Source organism: Gopherus flavomarginatus, chromosome 6 (assembly GCF_025201925.1).
Source record: "Gopherus flavomarginatus isolate rGopFla2 chromosome 6, rGopFla2.mat.asm, whole genome shotgun sequence".
In the NCBI taxonomy this organism is placed as follows: domain Eukaryota; kingdom Metazoa; phylum Chordata; order Testudines; family Testudinidae; genus Gopherus; species Gopherus flavomarginatus.
The window spans coordinates 48020657-48037255 of NC_066622.1; positions in this window are offsets into that span (position 1 = coordinate 48020657).

Below are 16599 nucleotides of genomic sequence, written 5' to 3' on the forward strand. Positions count from 1 at the left end.
CGGGCTATTTCTAGATGGATTAAGTAAAATATGTAAATACAAGTTAAATTATATTATTCCCTAGCACTTTAAGCCAGAACTAATGTGCTCAACTGTTTGGTTTGTATCTATCTGGATGTTATTCCTGTCTTTGAATGTGTCTGTATATCAGCCACATGATAGGTCCCGGATCCTGACTGGGATACTGTGCCCAATCATAATATAAATATTAAAGTATTAAATGAAGTTGTCAGAAAGCCTGCAGTACCATCACAGTAGATGAGCTATTTTGTACTGTACAACACAGCTTAAGTTGCCCCTTCATCGTGGCTGTGACAAACCCTCATTTTCACAGTCCCTTTCTGCATTTTATCTGGTTACAGTCAGACATCAGAGAAGGGTGACAAGGCTGAGCCAGACAAGCGCAGCTAGGAAACAACAATAAATGATCCATAGTCAGGGTCTGTCTTTTCTGGCACATTATAATTTAATTACAGCCAAGTAATGGTCACCCCATCATGAAACCTTCTAATATGTTTCCACTACTGGTTTTCACCTGGCTAACAAAGTGAATTACAGATGAACAGAAGATGGCATTAGTAAGAGTGTCCCTTTTGAGTTCCCATTCTGCAGCCCTGGGTTCAAATCTGTCTTTGCTCACAAGTGAAAACAATTCTGATTTACTCAATCTACAGTAGTCCAGACTGAGTGTTGGTTCACATCACAGAACCATTACACAATTGTAAGTCTCCTCCTAAGAGAAATCCAAGGCTAGAAGAGCAAGGGTTGCTCTAGGTCAAAACTAAGGTGCATTGGCAGAGCTTTATGGGGTCCATGCTGGGCCAGGGTGCTGGAGCCCAAAACTGGAGTGTGCTGGCAGAAGCTTGCAGAAGCACAAAGACTGGGATAGGAGGGGGTGTCCCAAGCCAGAACCAAGGCAGAGCTGGCTGAAGACCCCTGCTGTTCCAGGCCTGAGATATAGATGATTGGGCTTGAGGGGCATTAACACAGTGGTGTGGAAGTCCAGGCTTGGAAAAGCAGAATGCGCTGCAGGTGAGACTGAATTGCAGCGGCACAAAAGAGTGAGCGAAGCTTGCACAATGCCTACATGACCTTAGCAACTGCTGCTCATTGCTCCCATTCGTGAACACTAATTCCACATGAAATATGAAAAGCAGAGGGAAAGAGAGAGCGCTGCATCCCCTGAACAATCTTCTCTCAGAAAAAAGGCAAGAGGTCAGCTGTGACTTCTTCAGCATTTTGCAAGCCCAAAAGCACGCAACAACAAATTACCATCTCAAAAGCAGAGCAGGACATACTGATCTATTGGCTAAAGCCAGCCTAATCCTGCTGATTACAGTATCCAGCCATGTTTTGCAAGAGTTGGCTAATTAATAGATGTAAGGATTTCCACGACAGCAAGAGACAACCAGAGAATGCTGTAAAAGCCTCAGCAGTGGCTGCATGGCTTAGAGGATTGGAATACCAAATCTTTCAGCTATAAGAGTCCCAGTATTTAATTCAGCTCGGATCAGCATTATGATAAAGTTGCTAATAGATGCCCATTATGTGAAACTGGCTGATGGTCTTGGCCCTGGTCCTACTGGAAAGGTGCCCCAAGACAAGGTGGGCCCTCCGACACCAGGTACAGCCCAACAAGTGTACCTGCCTCAGTTTTGTCTCAGTCTAGCCATAAAAAGAGCACAGTCTCTCACTGTTCAATACAAAAGCCCACCTCTGGCCATGGTTTATTCGTTTATCGATACAATACTCCATAGGGTCCCCACAATATTACCATTCCCCGCACTTCGCACTGTAAAACATATACAAGTCCTGCTATTTTCTGTCTCCCTCCCCAGGGACATCACTTCTGGGTCACCCCATGAGTTCACAGCACAGTTCCCTGCTCCTTTCTGCCCATGTTCCAGGGCTCCATTCTCCAGGCCAACCACCTAAGAGCAACCAGTCTCACGCCTCTTCTGCCCAAACGCAATCCAATGATTCAGTTCTTTTCAGTCTCCTGCCACTGGCTATCCAGTGAAGGGAGGTCAGCAGGCTAGCCCTTCCAATTCCTCCCTATCCCCAGATCAGACCGGCAGAATTTCCCTCTCTCTGCAGTTTCCCTGTCTCTCCCAGGCAGCTCTGCCTGCATCTTTTCTCGATACTCTAGGCTGTGCTCTCAGGCTGGTCTCCAGCCCTGTCAAAACCTAGTCCCAGATTTGGACCTTAGCGTCCAAAATATGGGGGTCAGCATGAAAACCTCCAAGCTTAGTTACCAGCTTGGACCTGGTAAAGCTGCCACCACCCAAAAAATTAGAGTGTTTTGGGGCACTCTGGTCCCCCCAAAAACCTTCCCTGGGGACCCCAAGACCCAAATCCCTTGAGTCTCACAACAAAGGGAAATAAACCTTTTCCCTTCCCCCCTCCAGGTGTTCGTGGAGAGACACACAGAAGCAAGCTCCATGAATCTAAACAGAGGGATTCCACCCTCCCCGTTTCCAGCCTTGGAAATCAGAAGTACCGAGAGCTAATCTCTCTTCCCCCCTCACCCAGAGGGAATGCAAAGTCAGGCTAGTAAATCTAACACACACAGATTTCCCCCTGACTTCTTCCTCCCACCAATTCCCTGGTGAGCACAGACTCAATTCCCTGGAGTTCCCCACTAAAGAAAAACTCCAACAGGTCTTAAAAAGAAAGCTTTATGTAAAAAGAAAGAAAAATACATTAAAAATGGTCTCTCTGTATTAAGGTGACAAATACAGGGTCAATTGCTTAAAAGGAATATGAATAAACAGCCTTATTCAAAAAGAATACAATTCAAAACACTCCAGCAACTACACCATGTAAATACAAAAGAAAAAAAACAATAACCCCTATTGTTTTTATGATCTCTGTACTCACAACTTGGAAACAGAAGATTAGAAAAGCAGGAAATAGGGAAATCCTTCCCATAGCCGAGAGGGAGATAGGCACAAGACAAAGAACTCAGACACAAACTTCCCTCCACCCAGACCTGAAAAAGTCTGGTTTCCTGATTGGTCCTCTGGTCAGGTGCTTCAGGTTACTTTTTTTCAGGTGAAAGAGACATTAACCCTTAGCTATCTGTTTATGACAAGCCCACCCAGACTCTTCCCCACTATGGCCCATGTGCCCTCTTTTAAGCTCAGTTGGAGTCAGCTGACCAGTTACAGGTGCATTGGCCTCTTCCATCTTAAAGGACCAGTGTCACCCCACTTCACAGAACAGACAGCAAGCACAAATTTCCCACACTTGCTGGCAATGAGGCCAGTAACGTCAATAGATAGTGAATATACTCTCCTCTCTCCTTTAAAAGTAGCCTGTCCAGTTCAGGACAGAGGCACAGTGGTATGAATGTCGGTGAAAGAGGAGCTTATGCTGCTTTGGCTTCTACTGTACCCATTCAGTGAATACAGAGAGGGCTTAAATCTCTACAGCTGTCAGTCTAGCATCTTTCCCAGCCACAACTATGCTAGCACATAACTAGCTCTAACTTGGAACCAAATTGTGCGACTGTGACTGCTCCCTGAGCAGCTGTGTGGGTCTGCACTTTGCTTTGGAAGTAGTGATAAAATAGGCAAAGGTCACCTGACAGTTTCATCTGGATTTGCCTTAAGGAGAACTGAGATTGTAACACCTAAGGGGGTTGGCAAGTCAGGAAACTCTAAGATATAGCAAGGCGGTCCGATCTGTTCCAGCTTGGCACAAAGCAACCAGTTCTAATTAGCCATATGTGAGCCTCAGACAGTTCAGAAGTTTGGCTTGGATAACGAGGTTTGGCTGCTTCTCTCAATCTGTTTGATCTGAAAGTGAGGCGAGAAATCTTGCGATATCAGACTCTCTCGTGAGAGCGCCATGTTTCCTGGTTTGGGCCAAGCAAGAAATAGAGTGTTTTCAGGGGTTACATACAAGCATTTTAAAAAGCAGCACTTTATGAGACAGCAGTCTGATCAAAGTCAGCCCTCCCCACCCCAAACCTCCAAAAATCCCAACCATCATGGCAAGCCTTGGTCTGCCCAAACTCTCCTCTCAAGCAAAAGCCTGCCCAGAGGCATGAGCCTTTGACTGCACCCTGAATATCGGTAACCTCAGAGTTTCATGGACCAATGATGGGAGGAAATACTCGAGTCGTGGATGCTCCACCCCAGAACGCCTTGCCAGCAGACCCACAAGGACAAGTGCCCTGGCTAATCTCAACTATCAGGGAGGCAAACTGGGTGCAAGATGGTCCTTTACGGCTTTACACACTAAATCCAATGCCTTGAATTGCCCCCAAAAGCTAATGCCATCTACAGAGCTCTGCACTACCAGAATCTCCTGAGAGGCCTTCAAAGATAGCCCCATCTGAAGCATACATGATGACAATCCCAACTTCAGGTCATAAAGGCCTGGGTAATTGTGGTGAGAGCTGCATTGCAGAGGAAAGGGGCAGTCTCCTTGCCAGGTACAGGTGGAAGAGGACATTCCTGCCCACTTGGTGCAGTCAAGGATCAAAAAGAACTAATAAATTAATATCTTTGGTAATAAAGCCCCTTATAGACTATATAGGGGGAACAATATCACACCCTCCAATGCTTCCCACATGGATTAGCATGCCCTAGGCTCTGTCTTGTCTGAAACAAGCTACAGTCAGCTTGGAAGAGGCTTCTATTATAGCCACACTTTGGGAAAGCAACAGACAGCACTGTCCAGGACCGAGTCAGTGGGATTTAGGCACCTGCACCTTTTAGGTACTTTTGTAAATTTTACCCCTATCAGTTAAATAGCAGCTCCACAGTCCATGCTGTGTAACCATCTCCTTCAACAGCCCTGCATACAGGTTAAACAGCAGAGGTGATCCAGCCCTGAGCAACCTGCAAGAGAGAACTGTGGTGGCAGATGAGCCATTGCCAAATCCTTCCCGGTGGGAAGGAAGAGGAGAGCCAGGGTAATGTGATTCCTTTCATCCTCACAGGTTCTGCAGGTAAGTCAACAACACCTTGTGGTCAGTAGTATCAAAGCTTGCAGAGATCTCTTTCCAGATTTTTAGTTTCCCTATGAAATAAAACCCCTCAAGGACATGCAAGTGCATGCAACTGACCAAAGAGTTACCATCATTTCTTTTTAGCCTGGGTGTGTGCTTTTTGCAACACCAGAATCAATTCATTTTCACACCCAGCTCGAAGAGCACCCTTGTGAGGAAATCTCACACTAGTGCTTCTGTCTTTGGTAACCACTTGGAGCTTGGCAAGTTGTCTTCTACTGACACTGCACACACAGGCAGTCAGCCATGGACACCACCACTGGGTGTACTGGAATGAAATTTACACTCAACTGACCAGGGAAAACTAGATGTGTGTTCCTCTTCCCTTTGGAGTTTATCAATATATATTTTGGGTAGTTTGGAAGCTGAGTAGCTCTAGTCTCTGGTAAAATGTCTGGTCCCAGTGATAAAGGCAAATCCAGCACAGAAGGATTCCTTTAAGGTTAAATATAATCAGCCAGGGTCAGGTGCTTTTAGAGGCTTAGCGACCCTTTTACTCTCCCCTAAAGTCCATGAGATCATCTGTAAGTCGTCAGAAAAATTTTGTAAAAGCAGCAACGCCAGAGGCCGCTCAGTTTGAAAGTCAGACTAAGTGCATGCCACTGCAGTCAGAAACTCAGGTGGCAAGTCTGCTAAAATGACAGGGTAGAATGACAATTTAAGAGGAATATGTGGGCGGCCAGGAATTAAACTCATCCCAGACACACAGACTCAGAGCTATGAAAAGAGGTTGGTGAAACATCACGGAATTATCTAATTGTATTAGGAAGGAGAACAAGTTATCTAATTCCTGTGTTGTGCTGCCAAAGATCCAAATCAGAGCCCACAACATCTGAATTCTAGATATGTCAGAGGCAGAACAAAGTGGGAGACAAACTGTCTTTTTATTAGTGTATCCAGTGTCTTGGGAGATTTCTGTGGCTATCACCACAAATAAATGCTGTGGAAGAAGAAAAAGAAGGGAAGTTTGATTCTACCTGCTCCCCACAAACTCTTGTATAGTCAGAAAAACTCAGTGCTCAATTATCCCCAGTATCCAACAAGCACAAGGAACTGTCTTCCTCACAAGAATCAGTAGGTCCACAGAAGCATGGAGAGCTTATCATGGGGCTGCCAGACTTCTCTGTCCAGGATCTACTATAGAAGTAGTCAAAGAAGCACTGATGGCAGTCAAGGTCTCCACCTGCGATTCTGGCCCCTGCCCTTCCTGTGTTTAGAAAGAAAGGACACCTATGGACCAGAGATCCCGTCAATTTCTCCTCTGACAAGGGAACACTAACCCCAACCCTATAACAACATGCACCAGCCCAACCTGTACTAAAGAAACTATCACGCAGTGCTAGAGATCTTACAAACAACTGCTCTGTCGCGAACCTCCCATTTGTGAGTGAATCAATCAAGCACCATCAGATGCCCTTGATCACAAGATATGTCTCTCCCACACCCAAAAGGCTACAGGTTTGAATGAAAATGCCCTGAAATGGCTCAGGTCCTTCTCTTGCACCACACCCACAGGTTGTGGTGGATAATCAGCTGAACATGAGCTCCCAGTGACACACTGTGGCCTAAAGGGCTAATGCAGTCCTGGGGTGCATAAACAGGGGAATTCTGAGTAGGAGCAGAAAGATTATTTGGCACTGATGTGACCGCTGCTGGAATTCTGTGTTCAGTTCTGGTGTCTACAATTCAAGAAGGACATTGATAAATTGGAGAGAGTTCAGAAATAATGGGCTCTTCAGTCTAGCAGAGAAAGGTAAAGCATGATCCAGTGGCTGGAAGCTGAAGCTAGACACATTCATACTGGAAATAAGGCATACATGTTTAACCATCAGAACAACCTACCATACGTTGTGGAAGATTCTGACAATTCAGAATTTTCTGACAAGTTTTAAATCAAGATTGAGTTTAAAAAACAAAAAAACAAACAAGCAAAATGGATCTGTCCTAGGACTTTTTTTTTGGCTGGTGTCTGGTCTGGGTTACACAGGAGGGAGATTAGATGATCACAGTGGACCCTTCTTGCCTTGGAATTGATTAATCTATTTTTGAGACAGAGAAATGAGGCACAGAGAGACTTCATGATTCACCCCGGGTAAGTTTGGGGTAGAGTTGAGACCAGAAGCTAGAAGTCTTGCATGCCAAACTAGTGTCTTAACCAAAAGACCGCGCTTCATCTCCAATGACAGCAGTACTGCTGCTCCACAAATTGGTTGGGATGTGGCACTTTTGATGTGACAATGCCCCTTGCATCCATACATTCCTATGGAGAGATTTCTATCATGTTTGCTCCAGCTACTCCAAATGTACAGGCAGATGCAGCCAGGGCACACACTACATAGGTCTTTGTAAGGCAATGTCAACACCTAGAATTGTATCCAGAAACTAGCGAATAGTACTGGCCTTGGTGAAGTTATACTGTAGGCTCCATTCCATTAACACCAGCTGGCAGGCAGGCAACCACACCCTGCTTCTGATGCACCAGCAATACGTAAGGGATCTTCTAGGACAGTCCATCACAGAAGGCATTGTAGTAATACAATTGTGTGGGGTCACAATGGCATAGGTAATACTATCAGTGGAATTCTTTCAGGAAATGTAGCACCTGTCTGCAGCCAGAGCAATGAACTCCACCGCCCACCCTTGGACCTGTACGAGGAACGTCTCCTCAGGGACACAAAGTCCAGCTGATGTTTTGTTTAGATTTATCAGGACTTGGGATAGTTTTCCCTATGTGGAGAACAAGGGAGTGGGTGAAACAAGGGTTTGTGATAAGGACTGGGCTCACTGGCAGCAGCACCTAGATGTTAGGTTACGGGGTCTCCACTTGCCCTGCCTCCAGTGTCTCACTGCCAGTTACTACCCTTGTGATGGTCCACATTTTGGTGGGTGACAACTTGGTCCTCTGGCCAGGGGATCAATTTAGGCCAGCCCCTCTTCAGGGTAACGGAGTCCCAAGGAATATACACCAGCTCCCATGCCCTCATGATTGAAAGGAGCTTCAGTCCATCTACTGACCGCTGTGGGTGGACCATCCCAGCTGCGATATTTTCAGAATCTCTACCCTCTCCTTACTCCTGAGGGGTAGAAGTAAGGGGTTTTGTTGTCTCTGTAACAAGGGCAGATGACAGGGAAGCCCAGGCCCTCCCACTCCAGTGGGCTCTGACCCAGGGCCCTGTAAGAGGCAACAGTGTCAAGCAACCTAGAGGCTGCCTCCCTAGACCACGTCCCCCTCACCTCCCACCTGCATACGTCTTAAAGTCTGATACAAAGTAGTAAGGGGAAAAAAATAACTAAACCGCTAGCCCCTCGAGGCTCTGCAGGCAGTCTCTTCCTCCCAGTGAAAGGCTTCTACAGCGCTCTTCTTCAGAAGCTGTGAGTGTCTCTCTTCCTCCTCTGTCTGTCTCCTTCTGAGCAGTCTGGCTCCCCCAACGGCGTATTGTTGCCGAGGCCAACAAGGCCTAGGCCTAGGGTAGCAAATTTGCAAGGGTGGCAAATTTGCTTGCGTCCCCTCCCCAGCTCTGCCCCTTCCCCAAATCCCCGGCCCACCTCCTCCCCCAGGCGCGCCGTGCTTTCCTCCTCCCACCTCCCTCTCAGGCTTGCCACGCAAAAGCGCTGGGAGGGAGGGAGAAGCGAGTAGCGGCACACTTGGAGGCGGCGGAGCAGAGGTGAGCTGGGGCCCGCAGGCGCAGGGAGTAACCCGGGGCTGGGGGGCAGGAACCACTCCCCGCCCAGCTCATCTCCGCTCCACCGCAGCCATCCCCCGAGCGCCACAACTCCCTTTCTCCCCCCTCCCTCCCAGGCTTGCCACGGGGGAGCACAGGTGAGCTGACGCGGGGGCGGGGGGGGGCGCAATTTTTTGAGGGCGTAGGGGCAGCAAATTTGTTAATCCGCCACTGGGCTCCCCACTTTCAAGTTCCCTTTCCAGCCAGAGCAGGCTCTGCAGGTGTGGAGGGAGGGAGTTGGCTGGGCCTACAGCTGCTCCTTAACCCCTTCCATTCTAGGGTGGGGTTTATACAGCCCATGAGAGACTCTAACCACTGGTGCCATCAAAGCTGGGAAATGGCTCCTGTAAAATGGAGCCAATACAAAAAACAGCTGGTGAATTGAGCTCTAGCCGGTGATTGCACTGTGATCCGTCAGGCATGTAGAAAAGGCATGTGATGGGGGACTGATGTTGGGTACCCCTTTAAAATGTTTTGTGCTTCAAATGCCACATGTTGCTACAGAAATGATTGAACTCCTCTCTGGGTCTTACTCATCACTGAGTGCCTAGAAGCTCTTCTGACTTCAATGGGACTTAAGCACATGCTTTAGTGATTTCCTGAATTGGGGTCTGGCACCAGCTCAGTACTGTATTTCCATGATGAACACCACATCTCCTCTGATATGCCCACTATTTGGCCATATGCCTTCTCTGCTTTGTCATGTACTCTTCAGCATAAGGACGTGGGAATGCAAAGGGTCTCCAGACTTACCATCGCCAGACCCCAGCACTCCTTCTTTCTTCCATTTCTGAGTAGATCCAGCTCATGCTTGTAATGGTGCTGAGCAACGTTGTGCTTCCTGCTATGCATCACATGCAGAATGGCAGAATTATTATTTTTACTGCAATAGCACTTAGAGACTGCAGTCAGGCATCACAGCCGTACTGTGCTAGGTGCTGTACACATGCACAGCAAAAAGATAGTCCTCTCTCCAAAAAGCTGGCAGTCTAAGTGTATGATGAGAGAGAGAACCGATGGATACAACAGGTAAGGATCAAGGCCTTTAAGGAGAGAAATGTTTGAGAGGCAGACAAAGGAGACAGACAGGCAGAGTAAGAGAGATGGTGAAAGACAGAGCATTTCTTCAGTCTGAAACATACTCTTAAAACACAGTGGAAACAATAAATCCAGAGATGCGAGTTTGTGTGCACACACACCAGACTCAGCAAGGCCCAAATCCATATTCATTTAATATGGCTGCAAATCCCATTAGCTGGACACTGCGGTGGAAATAATAAAATCACTGCACACAGGACACAGCTGACTAGCTCCTCCTGTGTCCGATGCAAACTGGAATTGCTCCTCTGCACTTTCTGCCATCTGTTTGTTTGTTTTTTACATTGCGGTTCCCTCCTCTTTCTATGTCTGATTAGATCAAAACAGCGATAATACCTCTCTCCTGCACACACGCTGTACGCCTGCCCCGCCCTTGTCTCTGCCCCTTCTGCCACATGCACCAATTTGTGTTGTGTTCTTCCCAGCAAAGCTTTGCATGGACCGTGGTGCAGTAAAGCGACAGAAATCAGCATGATTGGTATTAGCGAATGGCCAGCTCATCCCATACATGCTCTGCTGCCTAAAGCTTAAGAAGCCACACTGGGCGTCTAAAGAGAGCAGTGGATTTCTACTAATTGGCTGAGTCTCTGGAGCCTGGAGCTTGCATCCAGCTGTTACCCCAAGCCTTCCCTCTACCTCCGTCTATGTGTGGGAGGGGAGGGGGACAGGTACTCCACGTTTCCTTCTTAAAGTAAACTAATTCCTTTAAAGTATAGAAGAGGACAGGAGCATTCACAGCTGCCATCTCATAGGTCATTGTCATTTCTCCCGGTTACTCCTCCTGGGATGACCTTGGACAATTTCTCTGCCTTCTTGGTGTTTATTCCTTTCAGATTCTTGTGTCTAGTCGATGGTGCTAAATCAAAACCAGCTTGGGGGTGGGGGAATTCTTCAGCACAGTACTTACTTTGGTCCATTGCCCCTCACAATGCACTCCTTTTTCATATCCCTTTCTTTCTTGGAGGTGGGGAATGCAGGCCTGAGCTCTGTTCCTGATGCTGCTATATGCTACTTCTGTGATCACAGGTGAATCACTCCCCCTCTGTATCTTGGTTTCTCCTCCAGCTGCCAGATGAAAAGAATGATACTCGCCCATCTCACAGCACAGGTCATGAGGCTTAAAATCATTCATTCTGGCCAAGTGCTTTGAAACTCTTGGGTGAAAGGTTCTCGAATGTTGTGAAGTCTGGTTGCTTGACCTCTTCCACATCTTCATCCTACATGCCTATCCACAGGGCTGGTGCCAGGACACCATCTATTGAGGCAGAAGCAGTGGAGATGAGATGAACACTCACAATGTGCCCACATCCCTGTTTAAGGGGTGCATGCCTCTTAGCTTGTGTTTACCTGCCTGAGTACAGCGTGGTAGACAACAGTGCTAGTTAGAGGCTTTCAAACATCTCAGGATTGGTGCCATGGAATAGACATGTTCATTCCGTGGGCACTGGGGCCTGGCCAAGGAAAGCAGCAAACATTTACAAGCACAGGTGTTACTAGCAGGTGTTTTTTTGTTTTAGAGGAAGCTGCATTTCTGGCTGCTGCTGCCAGCCCATCTATATGCCACCTCTCCCCCTTCCACATCCTCCCCCCTCCAGAGACACTCACAGGCAGGCCTATTTACAAACAGCAAACACAGGCATTGAACACATCAGGTAATTAAATAGCAGATCAATTCAACTTAACTTCTCCTGGGAAAGGAGCCCTTGGGATCAGGAAGAATGAGGCAGCGGGAGACAAAGGCAGAGAGTGAGAGAGGTATGGAGGAGAGAGGCACCAAAGCAGAGGAAGGGGCATAGATAGAGGAGAGGGAAGGCAGCACCGCAGGAAGAGGAAAAATACAAGCAGAAGAGGGGCAGTGAGGAAAGAAGCACAGAAAGGATGAGAGAGATAATGTGGCAAAGAAAAAGGGATAGGCTACAGGGACAGATGACATGTCTACGGGAAGGTAGGCACAATGCAGAGAGAAATGGCAACAAGCAGGGGTAGAAGCAGGACAAACTAATGGGCCAAAATTATAGGAATACAAATAATAATGATGTTGTTGAACAGCAGATCAGCTGTCTGTCTCAGTGTTTAATAATCTAAGGTGTTAGTAGGAGTAGCCAAATTCAGCATTCCATGCCCAAGCATTTCCAGATCATGAGTCAGACATGCCCAAGTGAAGAGATAGTACATCGAGGGATTTTTCTGCACCTTTATGGTGCACTCAGGTCATGTTTTCAAGCTTTTCTCCATGACCATGCAGCCTAGAAACTCATTTTTCTTGAAACGAAAGCTGCAATTCTCAGAATATCACGTAACTCCAAGAAGAAACATCAAATGTCACGGTCACTTGTCCTAAAATCCAGAGCATTAGCAACACAGTGAACAGCTTTTCAGGATGGGAGCTTTGTCTCAGCAACATCCCCGCGGGCAAAGCAGGTTTCTACCACCAAGTCTCTCCCTGTACCTCGTGTCTCCGGTGGAAGGCAGTTCGAAGAACTCTCACTCTAGCTCCAAACCTGCTTTCTCCTGTGGCTCTGTGAAACTCCCCCGACATCCCACAGAGCCTCTTCACATATCCCATGGATAGCACAGGTGGAGCCAACAACAGCAGGACAGTGAAGCTGTGTCTTACCCCTTGTTAGGCTAAAGTTTTCCATTTTCATGCTACACTCCCAGAATTTCCTTTCCTGGACACCTTTTGTCCAAGGATGTCAAAGTGCCCTATGTACATTAATGAATACAACCTCAGACTCTCCCTGTGATGAGGGCAAGGCTCATTAGACATATTTTATAGAGGAGAGGGAAGCAAGGAGTAAAAGAACCAAGATGTTAAGTGGTGAAACCAAGGCCACACACTGAGTCTGTGACAGAACTGCTAAAAAAAAACAACCCACAGTCCCAGTGGTTCCCAGTCCCTCACTAACTGATAAACTGTGCTGCCTCTCTTCTGCTTTCATAATAAAATAATAATAATAATGCCTAGCTCTTATCTAACATTTTTCACCAGATCTTAAAAGTACTTTTCAAAGGAAGTCAGCATCATTATTCTCATTTTACAGATGGGAAAACAAAGTCCCTTCAAGCTACATTCACAGTCTGACAGATTTGTAAGAGCATGGTTTGAGGGTATGTCTGCAACTGCATTGTAAACCTGGATCTGTTGAACTTGTGAACTTGGTGTTTCCAAGCCTGTGCTGAATGTCTACACTGCACTGTAAACTTGGACTGGGGTCTCATAGCCATGCTAACATGTCCATACCGCACTACACAGACCTTCTGACTTGGGTCTGCAGCTTCAGCTGCATCCACACTGCAAAATGATAGGGCATGTACCCAAGCGACAGTGGGACTTGAGTTCTGACCAACACTCCATCACGGTCCTAAAACCTGGGTCCTGAATGTTTGATAACCCAAGTCAGGCTCATTTGTGTGTGTGTGGAGGGAAGGGGGCGGGGGGTTGGGTTCAGTCCTGAGTCAAAGCCCAGGCTTTGTGTGCAGTGTAGACATACCCTGAGTCAATACTCCAGCCTCCATTTATGCAGTTGAGCCTGAGGTGGCCAGCCTGGAGCCAGCAGTGCCATCCCTAGCCCAACCTTCCCATATGTGGCCAGTCTGGAGCTGAAAAGCCTGGATGGCACTGATGCAAACCTCAAAGCCAACGTGTTAGGAAACTTTTTACCACTTTGAGGCCTGCCTTGCCAGGAAAAGTGAGAGGCTGGCAGCGTCTTGTGCCAGTTCCACCCACTGGAGGAACCTGACCTTCCTATTCATTTAATTTTCCTTTTGCTCCCTCTATCCTTTAGCTTGGTCACCCCATCCCGGCAGCTCCTGCTTTCCTGTCAGCCATGACAAATAGGCACAGTCAACACACACGTTCTAACCAAAACAAGCTGGACCATTTCATGCCATGCTCCATACTTTCATGAGATGTCGATGAAGGAATTGGGCACCATGGCACCAGTGACACTGTACAAGAAGCCCTTGCAGGTAGGTGCCATGGAAGCAAGACTGAGGGTATGCTCAGCAGCATCCCTTACCCCCAACCATCACAAGCCACTGATCTCATGTGGCCAGTATGCCCCATGGCTGAATCCAGCATGCTCCTCTACAGCCACACAAATGTGGCTCAGTGCACAACAGTAACTGTCTTAAAGAGCAGCCCACAGTAGGGCTGGCACCTCCAAGATGCAAAAAAACAGTCCCTGGCTGCCCCCCAACAGACACTCCTAGTTCTGACTACAGCTAATTAGTCAAATGTTTTAGAGAACCATTTTACATTCCACCACACTGTCATAAACAGATAGCTAAGGGTTAATGTCTCTTTCACCTGAAGCACCTGACCAGAGGACCAATCAGGAAACCGGATTTTTTCAACTTTGGGTGGAGGGATTTGAGTGTCTAAGGTCTTTGCTTTCTGGCTGCCTGCTTTCTCTGAGCTTTGGAGAAGTAGTTCTATTTTCTAGTCTTCTGTTTCCAAGTGTAAGGACAAAGAGATCAGATAGTAAGTTCTATGGTTTCTTTTCTTTGGTATTTGCATGAATATAAGTGCTGGAGTGCTTTGATTTGTATTCTTTTTGAATAAGGCTGTTTATTCAATATTCTTTTAAGCAATCGACCCTGTGTTATATCATCTTAATACAGAGAGAACATTTGTATGTATTTTTCTTTCTTTTTTTATATAAAGCTTTCTTTTAAGACCTGTTGGAGTTTTTCTTTACTCAGGCAAATTGAGTCTGTACTCACCAGGGAATTGGTGGGAGGAAGAAATCAAGGGGAGATCTGTGTGTTGGATTGCTAGCCTGACTTTGCATTCCCTCTGGGGGAATAGGAAAGTACTTTTTGCTTCCAGGACTGGAAACAGAGAGGGGGAGTCACTCTGTGTAGTTTCACAGAGCTTATGTCTGTGTATCTCTCCAGGAGCATCTGGAGGGGGGAAGGGAAAAAGGATTATTTCCCTTTGTTGTGAGACTCAAGGGATTTGGGTCTTGGGGTCCCCAGGGAAGGTTTTTCAGAGGGACCAGAGTGCCCCAAAACACTCTGATTTTTTGGGTGGTGGCAGCAGGTACCAGGTCCAAGCTGGTAACTAAGCTTGGAGGTTTTCATGCTAACCCCCAGATTTTGGACGCTAAGGTCCAAATCTGGGACTAAGGTTATTACATGAGTGGCAGCCGGTGGGATGATATAGACAGAATCCAGAAGCCAGTGGAAATATTTTATTTTTCTCTTCTCTGCTAAGGGCTTTTTAGCAGAGAGAAACAGTTGGTTTTAAAAGGGAACCAGAGAGAATTTTTTTTTTCTGCTCTCTCTGGCAGTTTGTGGCTTGCATGTTAAGGGTCTTTTGTCATGCAATAGCCCTCCCATTAGGAGGCAAGTACCGGCACTTATATGCATGCAAATAAAGTGGTTTTTCTGGTTTCCCTTCATTGAACATTAGCTAGAGAGAGAAAGGGAAAAAAGCACTGTTGCTAGGCAGACTCCAGGAGGGAACAGAGCCTGCAGTTCAGAAGATAAACACCGGAGGGCACCCCAACACAAGAAAACAGGAACCATGACTTCTAAGGCAAAAATTGACGCCGAAGAACAAATCAAAGAAGCTGAACACAGGCGACAGATGGAGATGAAAGAAAAGGAAGAAAGCATGAAACTGGCAGCCTTCCAAAGAGAACAGGCAGCCCAAGAGGCAGCACACAAAAGAAAACTAGAAGAAGAAGAGGTGGCCCACCGCCGAGAAATGGAAAAGCACCAAAAAGAAATGGAAAAACAACAAAAAGAGAATGAAGAGAAGGAAAAACAGAGAAAACATGAACTGGAGTTGGCAAAAGCTGGGCTGCCTGTGCCAGCCAACCCTAACAACCCGGCGCCAAATATTGCTCCACAGCACAGGAAATTTCCCACCTACAAGGCAGGTGATGACACCGAGGCCTTCTTGGAAAATTTTGAAAGAGCCTGTCTTGGGTACAGCATTCCCGAAGACCAGTACATGGTAGAATTGAGGTCACAGCTCAGTGGACCTTTAGCAGAGGTGGCAGCTGAAATGCCTAAGCACCAAATGAATGACTATAAACTTTTTCTAACCAAGGCCAGATACAGGATGGGGATAACCCCAGATCATGCCCGTCGGCGCTTCAGAACCCAAAAGTGGAAACCAGAGGTGTCATTTCCCAAACACGCCTACTACATTGCAAAAAACTATGAGGCCTGGCTAACAGGAAACAACATTCAAACCTTGGAAGAACTGAACCTCCTCATACAAATGGAGCAGTTCTTGGATGGTGTTCCTGAAGACATCACACGGTACATACAAGATGGAAACCCCAAGAATATCGCTGAGGCGGGGGAGATTGGAGCCAAATGGATGGAACTGGCAGAAAGCAAGAAAGCTACTGTCAAGGGGAACGATTACCCCAGGGGGCACACAGACCATAAACCCTACAACCGAGGACAGCCAAAGACCCCACATACCACCCAAGTAAAGCCACAGATACCCTACCCTTCAACCTCACCAGTCTCCAGTAACTCACCTCGGCCCAGTGACCCATCAGATGGAAGATGCTTTAAGTGTAATGAACTGGGACATATCAAGGCCAAGTGTCCCAAGAACACCATGCGAGTGCAATTCATTACACCACCATCACACCAAAGATCCCCAGGCCCGGATGCCTCTCAAATACCCTTGGAGCGAAGGGAAAATTTGAGAGTGGGCGGAAAGAAGGTTACTGCGTGGAGAGACACGGGGGCACAAGTGTCAGCTATCCACCAATCCTTCGTTGACCC